At 43.5% G+C, this 13,225-nt stretch overlaps 1 non-coding gene across 1 annotated transcript; it reads left to right on the forward strand.

The window, feature by feature from the left end:
- Positions 1–771: 771 nt before the first annotated feature.
- TRNAL-UAG (transfer RNA leucine (anticodon UAG)) lies at positions 772–853 on the forward strand. The gene has a single exon. It is a non-coding gene; the product is annotated as a tRNA-Leu (tRNA).
- Positions 854–13,225: the final 12,372 nt, after the last annotated feature.

Consider the following 13,225-nt stretch of genomic DNA (forward strand, 5'->3'; position numbering starts at 1 on the left):
TCCCTGGGGGAATATTATACTCTCCCCGGGGGAATATTATACTCTCCCTGGGGGGAATGTTATACTCTCCCTGGGGGAATATTATACTCTCCCTGGGGGAATATTATACTCTCCCTGGGGTATATTATACTCTCCCCGGGGGGAATATTATACTCTCCCCGGGGGGAATATTATACTCTCCCCGGGGAAAATATTATACTCTCCCTGGGGGGAATATTATACTCTCCCCGGGGGAATATTATACTCTCCCCGGGGGAATATTATACTCTCCCCGGGGGAATATTATACTCTCCCCGGGGGGAATATTATACTCTCCCCGGGGGAATATTATACTCTCCCCGGGGGAATATTATACTCTCCCTGGGGGGGAATATTATACTCTCCCTGAGGGAATATTATACTCTCCCCGGGGGAATATTATACTCTCCCTGGGGCATATTATACTCTCCCTGGGGGGTATATTATACTCTCCCGAGATTCCATTCATAATGAGATGTATTCACAAAATTTTGTATGATAATAATTTTGATGAATTATTCATTCAGTTTCATGTCAAATAAAAATGTTTTAATTTTAAGAATATTTATATTGTAAAATTAAAGCGTTTTTTGGTTTTGCAAAAATTATTAAAAATGTGTATTTACTATTTGTATTTTCTGTTTGTGTCGTCAGAATCGAGCTGTTAGCTCTTGGACCCCGCCTTTCTATCCGGTCTATTTTTCGTCTATTATGTCTACTACATATATTTCTCTTTAACACACACACATATAGGGTAGCGTGGCCGAGTGGTCTAAGGCGCTGGATTTAGGCTCCAGTCTCTTCGGAGGCGTGGGTTCGAATCCCACCGCTGCCAAGAATATTTATTAGTTTCAAGTGTAGATATGATAGAGCCCAATAGGCTTAGGAACCTGTACACCAGTTGTTTGAGGGTTGAGAGGCGGGACCAAAGAGCCAGAGCTCAACCCCCGCAGGCATAATTAGCTGAATATAATTAGGTGAGTACACACACACACACACACACACACACACACTCAGCAGCCCGTAACAGCGCTGTTTAAGTCGCAGGTACCTATTTACTGCTAGGTGAACAGGAGCATCAGGGTGAATCGAACCCGGGCCTTTAAGACTACAACCCAATAACGCTGTCCACTCAGCCGCGAGGCCCCCCACATCCACAGTACTGTGGGTGTGTGTGGGTGCCGTGTGGGGGGGGGGATATATGCATGGTTGAAAGCAAAATTCCGCTCATAAACCAATTTGCTGCCAATTCCTAAATATTCCTAGGCCTATTATAACATATACTATATTAGGCCTCATATAGCGTGTATTAGGCCTAGGAAAGGGTAGGCTGGAATGGATTGTTTTCTTTGCAAAATAAATAGAAAACTTTTTTCCTTTTGGTCGACATTCAGAAGTACAGAGTTTTACTTTCTAATAACCTTGTAAGTCAATATATGTACTGTGGCGGCCATCGTTACTGTCAGTACTACCTAAACAAGAGGATATTAAACCTGTAAACTTGATCTGTATTCTAAGGCTGTATACTAAGACTGTATACTAAGACTGTATACTGAGACTGTATACCAAGTGGGATCATCTGCGGTCTTAACGTCTGTCTAGTCTGACTCAAGTTACAATAACGTCTAACTATTGACGTCTAACGTCAATAGTTAGAATAACGTCTAACTATTGACGTCTAACGTCAATAAAGTACTAATTTCTGACGTCAATAAAGCTCTCATCTCTAGGCGCGAGTTATTACTGAGCCTCATTCACAGAAAATTGGAAACAATGCTAATACGACAAGAGGCGAACGTGGCAAAGATCGTGTGAAGAAGGAAGAGAAACAAGTGAACGAACACACGCAGCAGTGAAGAGGGAGGAGCGGCGGAAGAGGGAATAAGGGAGAGAGATGTAGAGAAAGAAACAGGTACGATGAATATGGAGAAGTCGGGCACACAGGTCAGATGAGGAAGGGGGGGGGGGGTGGGGGAGGTGGGTCATTGTGTTGAAGGAAAATGGGAAGAGAAAAGTGTAAACAAAGGGTAAACAAAGGATAAACAAAGGGAAAACAAAAAGTAAACAAGTATAAAAAAGGTAAACAAAAGGTAAACAAGGGGTAAACAAAGGGAAAACAACAAGTAAACAAAGGGTAAACAGTGTAAACAATGAGTAAACACAGTGTAAACAAAGGGTAAACAAGGGGGTAAACAAAGTGTAAACAAGGGGTAAACAAGGGGGTAAGAGCACTAGTGAGTGGGATGGGAGATGTGACCTATCGCCGTTTTCAGTAATTGGCATATTTTCGGTATAAAAAGTCGTAATTTCAAACTGCAAATATGTGCAGAGAGCCAGAATGTGCCTCCAAAATATGGGGCTGTTTCTTATTTTTAGTAAATTTAAATCAGTAGAGTTTTGCTGGGTTCCCAGCCATGTTGGTGTTTCTTTCAATGAACATGCGGATGCTGCCGCTAAGGAAGCTATCCGTTCTTGTCCCATCTCCCGTAAAGGTATTCCTTATTCCGACTTTTATCCTGTTATTCATTCCTCCATCCTTGCCCGTTGGCAGGGTTGTTGGTCCTCTGTGGTTAGTAACAAGCTGCGTACTCTCAAACGTAGTGTGTCCCCGTGGCAATCCTCCTGCCACCGTAACCGGCGGTGGGAAACTGCTTTGGCACGGCTGCGGGTTGGCTATACTCGCTTAACCCACGGTCACTTAATGGAGCGCCGCCCTGCTCCTTATTGTCCGAATTGCGTTATCCCTCTTACAGTTGTGCATATCCTTGTTGAATGTCCTGACTTCCAGGACAGTCTTTTGACAGTCTCCGTGGTGTAGTGGTAAGACACTCGCCTGGTGTTCCGCGAGCGCTATGTCTTGGGTTCGTATCCTGGCCGGGGAGGATTTACTGGGCGCAATTCCTTAACTGTAGCCTCTGTTTAACGCAACAGTAAAATGTGTACTTGGATGAAAAAACGATTCTTCGCGGCGGGGATCGTATTCCAGGGACCTGCCCGAAACGCTACGCGTACTAGTGGCTGTACTAGAATGTAACAACTCTTGTATATATCTCAAAAAAGAAAAAAAAAAAGGACGAGCGTGTGTCTTGCTTTCCGACCGTCCCTCGCGGTCACTTGTCCCTTGATAGAATTCTTGGTGAATCGGATACTTTTGATATCGTTCGCCTTATGCGTTTTTGTTCTCGTATTGGCATTCTTAGTAATGATATTTAGCGCCCTCTGATTATTTTGCACTTTGATGGAGCTACACAGCCTTCCCGGTTTGGTGCCTTCTTTTGATAATTACCTTACCTCCAAAATATGACCCAGGAGTAGGATTTAGGATATTTGGGATATTTTGAAAACTGCAGGGGGGGGGGGTAAATTGTGATCCATCACCGTTTTCAGTAATTGGCATATTTTCGGTATAAAAAGTCGTAATTTCAAACTGCAAATATGTGCAGAGAGCCAGAATTTCGCTCCAAAATATGGCCCAGGAGTCGGATTTGGGATATTTGGGGTATTTTGAAAACTGTAGGGGGGGGGGGGGGGTTTGGTTGAAATATGACCCATTGCCGTTTTCAGTAATAAGCATATTTTCGGCATTAAAAATCTTAATTTCAAACTGCAAATATGTGCAGAGAGCCAAAATTTGGCTGTTCTGTGGCCGCCAGCTGGCTGTTATACAATAACAACAGCCAGTTATTAAAAATAAGCATTTGATCCTAATGAAGCAAATTTAGTTGGACATAACTGTGTTGATCACCAGAGCTTGTTGCAGCACTTGCCCGCTGATCTGAAAGTGAAGCAGTATAAAAATAAAACACTGCTCTGCAGTTTAGGGACTCTGAGAGAACAAACAGGTATGGACTCCTGGCGGAAATGTTCGTGTGTGTTAGTTCAATCTCTAAAATAAAATGAATGCCAGTAATTGCATTTCTCAATTTATTTGTATAGGTAAAATGTTTGGGAACAATATATAAATATACATGTGTTTCCAGGTTCGTGTATACGTGTGTGTGTGTGTGTGTGTGTGTGTACTCACCTAGTTGTACTCCCCTAGTTGTGCTTCCGGTGGTTGAGCTTTAGCTCTTTGGTCCCGCCTCTCAACGGTCAATCAACTGGTGTACAGGTTCCTGAGCCTACTGGGCTCTATCATATCTACATTTGAAACTGTGTATGGAGTCAGCCTCCACCCCATCACTGCCTAATGCATTCCATCTGTTAACTACTCTGACACTGAAAAAGTTCTTTCTAATGTCTCTGTGGCTGATCTGGGTACTAGTTTCCACCTGTGTCCCCTTGTTCGTGTCCCACCCGAGCTAAATAGTCTGCCTTTGTTCACCCTGTCAATTTCCCTGAGAATTTTGTAGGTGGTTATCATGTCTCCCCTTACTCTTCTGTCTTCCAGGGAAGTGAGTTTCAGCTCCTTTAGCTCAATCCTCTCAGTTCCGGGACAAGTCTGGTGGCATACCGCTGAATCTTCTCTAACTTTGTCTTTGTTTGACTAGGTATGGACTCCAAGCTGGAGCTGCATATTCCAGGATTGGTCTGACATAAGTGGTATACAAGGTCCTGAACGATTCCTTACATAAGTTTTAAAGACAGTTCTTATGTTGGCCAGTCTAGCATAAGCCGCTGATGATATACTTTTGATGTGGGCCTCTGGGGACAGGTTCGGTGTGATATCAACCCCCAGATTTCCCCCCCTCTCTCTCTCTCTCTCTCTCCCTCCCCCCCATCAGTAGACAGTACCGTCGGGTTCATTCTCTGCTCAGTCGGGAATTCCAGCTTCGAACCCAAGGAGGGACAGAAATGGTTGGGCGCATTTTCTATCGCCTAATACCCTGTTCCCCTTATCAGTAAATAGGTACCCAGGAGTTATCAGCTTGTTGTGGGGCTTCATCCTGGTGAGAGTAGTTTGGCCCTGGGGGGGGGGGGGCGTGATATATTCAGTGGATTCCTGGATTTAGAGAATGTGATATTTTTGTCCAGAGACCAGCACATACTCTTTTATTTACTATAATAAATTTAGTTTTTGTAATATTTAGCCCGGTATGGTTCCCTGGGGGCAAAATCAGGCATGCAGGACAGTATATGACCGTAGCATGCTGTTCCTTCTAGAATTCCGGCAAATCTGACCCGACCATGTTGGGTACGTGCCCCACAGGAATCAGGGTGCAAAGTTGGGAGATTCAAGCCTCAAGCATCATGCACTCTTCAACCTCGGACATACAGACAGGCACAATTTCCATGATATAATACGATATAATTATTATTCCATTACAACATGTGCACGGAATATGTCCCAATGTTCCAAGACATTAAAGATATTTTATCGTGGAAGATGATTTTCAGGTATTGAAGGCGCCTAACATGGTCTGCCTGGCGGAAAATGGCATTAAATTTTACAGAAGTGCTGAGCCACCGAGGACAAGGAAGAAGAGATATGGTGAGATCTTAGATTTTTAGAAACATTTCAAAATGTGGAGGAGAGAGAGGGAGAGAGAAAGAGAGGGAGAGAGAAAGAGAGGGAGGGAGAGAGAGAGAGAGAGAGAGAGAGAGAGTGAGAGAGTGAGAGAGTGAGAGAGTGAGAGAGTGAGAGAGTGAGAGAGTGAGAGAGAGAGAGAGAGAGAGAGAGAGAGAGAGAGAGAGAGAGAGAGAGAGAGAGAGAGAGTGAGAGAGTGAGTGAGTGAGTGAGTGAGTGAGTGAGTGAGTGAGTGAGTGAGAGAGTGAGAGAGTGAGAGAGTGAGAGAGTGAGAGAGTGAGAGAGTGAGAGAGTGAGAGAGTGAGAGAGTGAGAGAGTGAGAGAGTGAGAGAGTGAGTGAGAGAGTGAGAGAGACGAGGCAGTGTCAAACAGGTTCACAACTCTCTGTTAACGACCCTGTGTGTTAGGGCTGACTGTCCGCCCCCTGTGAGATTCACTAGTCCAGTAAACTAGTGGTCGCTGGTTTACAGTCTACGGTAAACTAGTGTGGTCGGTGGTTTCAGTGTGGTCGCTGGTATACAACCTCCAGTAATCTAGGGATAGGTGGTTTACATTCTCCAGTAAACTAGTGGTTGCTGGTTTACAGCCTCCAGTAAACCCGTGTGAGCGCTTGTTTAGAACCACAAGTCTGGTAAACTGCAGTAAACCGCCCTCTCCCCGGGTGTAGGCGGGTGCCGAGTTTACCCAAGGGTAAACCAATCCCAATTTGACATCGGGACAGAAATTGGAATTAAGGGATACCCAGAGGAACAGGTTACAATAGGTACCGAAATAGGTAATAGGTACCCTAATAGGTAATAGAAGATCACAGGCATTTCATAGGTAATTGTTGATACAAAAAAAAGATAACTTTAGCAATAGGTAACTATAGGCTCTATATATATATCGGTTATCGTAGGCCTTATAGGTAATCGTAGTCAGGTTATCGTAAGGAATTGGTAATAATAGGTAATGTTATGTAATTGGGGATGAATAGGCTGTCCTCAGCATTCATTAAATTGGTATATACTGGTCATACCCAGTGGTCAACCCTCACACCCCATCCCCTAATTCCGTGGCCCTATTTTCATTTGGTGTCCCCTATTTTTTTTAAGAAAAAGAGGGACCCGGAGAAGCGGAAAAAGTGACTTGAAATGGTCGCTTTCAATGACCATTTGAAAGACGACCATCCTATTACCTGAATAATGGGATAGTTCAGGTAGTTTGGTGACAATTTAGTTTGTACCACAGTGTGACTTTCTTCCCCCCCCCCCCCCCACACATCCCCCATTGATATTTCAGCCAAAATGGAAGGACATTTTGGAGAATTTGAATCTTATAAATTTGTCAAGTTCTACTTTGGTTTCAAGAACAAATCTGTGAAATGCTCAGATTTACTATTAATAAGATTATTGAACAAGTTCACCAGGGCTTTGGTACAGTTGACTATAGAGGGCGTCTGGGAACATGCAACCCGCAGGTTCGATCCCACATCACGGCCTGTTCATAGGATATATCACGTTATTTGGATTTCTGTGTGGAATAATAATATTAATATTTATATATTTTATTTTTTTTTATACAAAGGTGCTGTTTTTTTTTAACCTCTGCACTGTTAAGAATTGCATAATATTTGCCTGATTTTACCCGAGGGTCGCCATATCTCTAGTGGTCTCGATGGACTTGGTAAGCCAGCGGCTTGTCGAATATCCCCCAATTGATCTTAAGGATATCACATATCCATTACATATTTTATACATATATACACATATCACACATATTAGCACTCCTAAAAGAAACTGCCAAACTTCTGTTATTTGGACATGCATTTTGACATTAAAGAAAATAAAAAGAATTTAAATTTTAACTGAGAGTATTCTGAGTATTTACCTTAACTGAGAGTATTCTGACTCGCCGGTCAGTTTTGCAGTGCCTAACAAAGCATTGTATACCTCACTATATCCCATTGTATACCTCACTATATCCCATTGTATACCTCTATATCCCATTGTATACCTCACTATATCCCATTGTATACCTCACTATATTCAATTGTATGCCCTCACTATATCCCATTATATACCCATCACTATTTGGTCATTGATACATGCTATGGTGTCTGAATTGTGTTACTGATAATGTTATAATGTTGTTTTTCTCCTCCAGGATCTCCAGGACAGCCGCTGGCACTCAAGGGCTCAGGTAAGTCATGTTCTTGAATTCATTAAGTTGCGTTTGCGAAAGGATTCCAATAGGATTTACAAAAATTGATTGATTGGCTTGTTTGAGGCGACCAGTTGGCGTATAATGGTTTCTGCAAGGTGAGTGTGTTATAGAAAATCATTAGATTTGCTTTATAAACCATTGGGATTGTTTAGAAACCATTGGGATTGATTAGAAACCATTGGGATTGATTAGAAACCATTGGGATTGCTTAGAAACCATTGGGATTGCTCAGAAACCATTGGGATTGATTAGAAACCATTGGGATTGTTTTATAAATCATTGGGATTGCTTTATAAACCATTGGGATTGTTAAGAAACCATTGGGATTGCTTAGAAACCATTGGGATTGCTTAGAAATCATTGGGATTGCTTAGAAACCATTGGGATTGCTTAGAAACCATTGGGATTGCTTAGAAACCATTGGGATTATTTATAAACCATTGGGATTGCTTTATAAACCATTGAGATTGCTTTATAAACCATTGCGTTTGCTTTATAAACCATTGAGATTGCTTTATAAACCATTGGGATTGCTTAGAAATCATTGGGATTGCTTATAAACCATTGGGATTGCTTACAAACCATTGGGATTGTTTTGAAACCATTGGGATTGCTTTGAAACCATTGGGATTGCTTTGAAACCATTGGGATTGCTTTGAAACCATTGGGATTGCTTTGAAACCATTGGGATTGCTTATAAACCATTGGGATTGTTTTGAAACCATTGGGATTGCTTTGAAACCATTGGGATTGCTTATAAACCATTGGGATTGCTTATAAACCATTGGGATTGCTTATAAACCATTGGGATTGCTTTGAAACAATTGGGATTGCTTTGAAACCATTGGGATTGCTTTGAAACCATTGGGATTGCTTTGAAACCATTGGGATTGCTTTGAAACCATTGGGATTGCTTGCAAACCATTGGGATTGCTTATAAACCATTGGGATTGCTTATAAACCATTGGGATTGCTTTGAAACCATTGGGATTGTTTATAAACCATTGGGATCGCTTTGAAACCATTGGGATTGTTTATAAACCATTGGGATTGTTTATAAACCATTGGGATTGTTTTATAAACCATTGGGATTGCTTTATAAACCATTGGGATTGCTTTATAAACCATTGGGATTACTTTATAAACCATTGGGATTGCTTTATAAACCATTGGGATTACTTTATAAACCATTGGGATTACTTTATAAACCATTGGGATTGCTTTATAAACCATTGGGATTACTTTATAAACCATTGGGATTGCTTTATAAACCATTGGGATTGCTTTATAAACCATTGGGATTGCTTAGAAAGCATTGGGATTGCTTAGAAAGCATTGGGATTGCTTTATAAACCATTGGGAGTGCTTTATAAACCATTGGGATTGTTTAGAAACTATTGGACCTTTTATAGAAAGATTTTATTTTATTTAATGACCATTTTAGGTATATGGTCATTTATTCAGCTATCCTAGACCATGTCAAGGGTTACATTGTTTGTCAAGAACCTGTATGTGGTAAAGAGCCCATCTTACAGAGTGGTTAGTTATACATGGGTATGTGTTCAGTAGTCTGCACTGACACAATTATGATGTATTATGAGGATATCCTCAAGAACACGAGAGTTAATAAAGTCATTGGAAAGATACAGGTACCTCATACAGGCTAGTCTGAAGGTTCTAATGACTGGATATTTAGTAATGTGAGGTGTGTGTGTGTGTGTGTGTGTGTGTGTGTGTGTGTGTGTGTGTGTGTGTGTGTGTGTGTGTGTGTGTGTGTGTGTGTGTGTACTCACCTATTTGTACTCACCTATTTGTGCTTGCGGGGGTTGAGCTTTGGCTCTTTGGTCCCGCCTCTCAACAGATCAATCAACTGGTGTACAGGTTCCTGAGCCTAATGGGCTCTATAATGTGTGTGTGTGTGTGTGTGTGTGTGTGTGTGTGTGTGTGTGTGTGTGTGTGTGTGTGTGTGTGTGTGTGTGTGTGTGTGTGTGTGTGTTGTATCACAATGAATGACTTTATTTCCCTCCTTGATGTCTTGTCCTTCATCTAATAACACGAGACTTTAATCACTCGGGTTACCTTGAAATTGTTTCGGGGCTTAGCATCCCCGCGGCCCGGTCTTCAACCAGACCTTTGTTCGGGTAAACAAAGATGCTTGGTATGCTCTCCCAGGATAACTTGGGCCCATACATATCATAATTACATTAGAGTTTGTGAAGATTCATTATAGAATTCAGAAGCTGATCAAGCAAAACTTATCGTTGCAATGAAGCATTTTAATCGCTAACACAACGGAATTACAATAAGGTGACGTATCTATGAGATAATCCTTGGGGCAGGGCGGCAGGATCGAACCAGCGTCCTGGGCCACACCAGACGCACGACTGCTCGTAGTTCATGGGGTACGACGCGCGTCTAGGGTAACGAAAAGACACTGGTTCGATCCCACCGCGTCCTCCAATGATTTTCTCATCTCAGTCTCTCTCTCCCCCCTGGGGTCTGACATGAATATGAGGACCAATACAGAACATATTCTAATGGGTATACTCTAAGAGAAGTTTAGATTTAGGGAAGACCTTTGTAAACATTGGTTTGGAAAAGTGCTGCAAAAGTCACGAAACAAATCACCAGGAAACATGACAGACGCGGCACCGCTCTAAACAGTAAAGTGGTCCGGGGTATCATAAAGTATTTTATGGTACCCGGTAATCTATACCGTAGATCAGCAAACTATTTCCAAAACGTGTATCTACACAAGTCGTTCCTTTACTTAAATATATATGCAATATAAATATCCATAGTTTTGTGTTCTATTTTGTGTCGAGACATTTATTTATTTATTTATTTATTTATTTATTTATATACAAGAAGGTACATTGGGTTAGAGAGAATACATAGCATAGTATTTACAATCTTGTAAAGCCACTAGTACGCGCAGCGTTTCGGGCAGGTCCTTAATCTAACAGATAATTTTAAGTAGGTAGGGGACATTAACCTATTAATGTCCCCCTCCCTTCTCTGTGCATTCTATTATGCATTTGTATTCTTCAATCATGTCAATCCCCTTCAATCCCCCTAACACTTCTTCATCTTTAAACTTTCTAAATTTTTTCATACAAGAGATTTCTGTGGTTAACTTTGTCGTCCTTCTCTATAAACGGTGTAGTTTTACAAGGTCAAGATATATAGCTTAAGAATAACTTTAGAGATCTCATTAGGACTTCTAGATCTGGTCTGATATCATTACCCTTGTAGAGCAGGGGCCAGATTCACGAAGCAGTTACGCAAGTACTTACGAACGTGTACATCTTTCCTCAATATTTGACGGGTTTGTTTACAATTATTAAACAGTTAATAACATCCAAAGCACCAGTAGGTTATTTATAACAATAACAACAGTTGATTGGCAAGTTTCATGCTTGTAAACTGTTTAATAAATGTAAACAAAGGCGTCAAAGATTGAGGAAAGATACCTGGTTGATACCTGGTTGATGGGGTTCTGGGAGTTCTTCTACTCCCCAAGCCCGGCCTGAGGCCAGGCTTGACTTGTGAGAGTTTGGTCCACTAGGCTGTTGCTTGGAGCGGCCCGCAGGCCCACATACCCACCACATCCCGGTTGGTCCGGCCAGATGTACACGTTCGTAAGTACTAGCGTAACTGGTTCGTGAATCTGGCCCCTGAGCTCAAGAATCCCGCCCCTGAGCTCAAGAATCCCGCTTGCCTTCTTACGTGCATAGATTTTTGGGCATAAAATCTTCACTAATCATGACTCCCAGATCAAACTCAAATTAGGTTTGATTTATTTGAATATTGTCCAACTAGTGTGCGGTAAGGCTATTAGGATTGACTAGGCGCAGAACCCTGCATTTGTGAGCATTTAAATGCATCTACCAACCTTTGGTCGATATTGAAACGCCGTCAATCATCTGAAGTGATGAGTCTTCTGCAATGTTTTCCTTCCTATTTTTTTGAGTGAAAGTTTGCAAATGTTGCTACTCATTTCTCTGTCTTAAATCGTCCATGTGATCATGTGGATATAGAGGATGTAAAGAATGAAGGAATGAATACGCGAAGGAATGAAAATGAACAAATTGGCATTCATTCCTAGACCTGTGTTGTGGGTGTTTTCTTTTTCTTGAGGTTATCTTGAGATGATTTCGGGGCTTAGCGTCCCTGCCCCCTTAGCGTAGAGGCCCGGTCCTCGACCAGGCCTCCTTTTTGTTACACCCCCTCCTCCCCACAGGAAGCAGCCCGTAGCAGCTGTCTAACTCCCAGGTATCTATTTACTGCAAGGTAACAGGAACATCAGGGTGAAACAAACTGTGCCCATTTGTTTCCACCATCGCCGGGGATCAATCCCCGGTCCACAGACCTACGAATCTGTAACGCTGACCACTCAGCCACAGGGTCCCCTTCCCCTGTGTACCGAGAGTACCGTAAAAGACTCGAACAGGAGGCAGGGAGGTGTAATCGAGGGGCTCTTTAACATGTCAACAGTTGACATATGTTGGCCGTCTTTGAGAGCGGTCAGGTGGGAGTAATTGTTCAGTTGTTGAGCAGTGATGTGTAGGCGGCCTCTGTTGTGGAGTGTTCCTCCGGTGATTACTTACTCCACGGCGCTCTCACCGCTCTTTTGTTTCCACTCTCCCCATTGTGTGTGTGTGAGAGAGGGAGAGAGCGGGAGCATGGGGTGCAGCATAATCAGAGACCTAATATATGTCAGATTCATCATTTTGGCAATTCTCATATTTGCGCCATAGCTGGTAGCCTGCCACAGTCTTGAGAGCCCGGAGCCTCTCTCTACACTGGCGACCCAGTCTGGCTACTGCGGTACAGTGGAACCTCAGGACCAAGGTATTTGTATCTGGCTACATAGTCAGGCAGAGAGCCGTCATGCAGCTGTATCTTGCGAACAGCCCCACCTCGTCTGGGTGGGCGTCGGCCCCACCCTGTCTGGGTGGGCGTCGGTCCCACCCTGTCTGGGTGGGCGTCGGTCCCACCCTGTCTGGGTGGGCGTCGGTCCCACCTTGTCTGGGTGGCCGTCGGTCCCACCCTGTCTGGGTGGGCGTCGGTCCTACGCCGTCTGGGTGGGCGTCGGTCCTACGCCGTCTGGGTGGGCGTCGGTCCTACGCCGTCTGGGTGGCCGTCGGTCCTACGCCGTCTGGGTGGCCGTCGGTCCCACCCTGTCTGGGTGGGCGTCGGTCCCACCCTGTCTGGGTGGGCGTCGGTCCTACGCCGTCTGGGTGGGCGTCGGTCCTACGCCGTCTGGGTGGGCGTCGGTCCCACCCTGTCTGGGTGGCCGTCGGTCCTACGCCGTCTGGGTGGCCGTCGGTCCTACGCCGTCTGGGTGGCCGTCGGTCCTACGCCGTCTGGGTGGCCGTCGGTCCTACGCCGTCTGGGTGGGCGTCGGTTCAGGATCTTTATTTTCTCTACTGAGATGACTAATCTTATAGTTCCTTACGTGTTCAATACAGAGTTCAGAACATTTTGGGTGTTGGTATACCCATTGGTGTGGATCAGTGTATCATCCGCATA

Source organism: Procambarus clarkii, chromosome 45, assembly GCF_040958095.1.
Source record: "Procambarus clarkii isolate CNS0578487 chromosome 45, FALCON_Pclarkii_2.0, whole genome shotgun sequence".
NCBI lineage: Eukaryota > Metazoa > Arthropoda > Malacostraca > Decapoda > Cambaridae > Procambarus > Procambarus clarkii.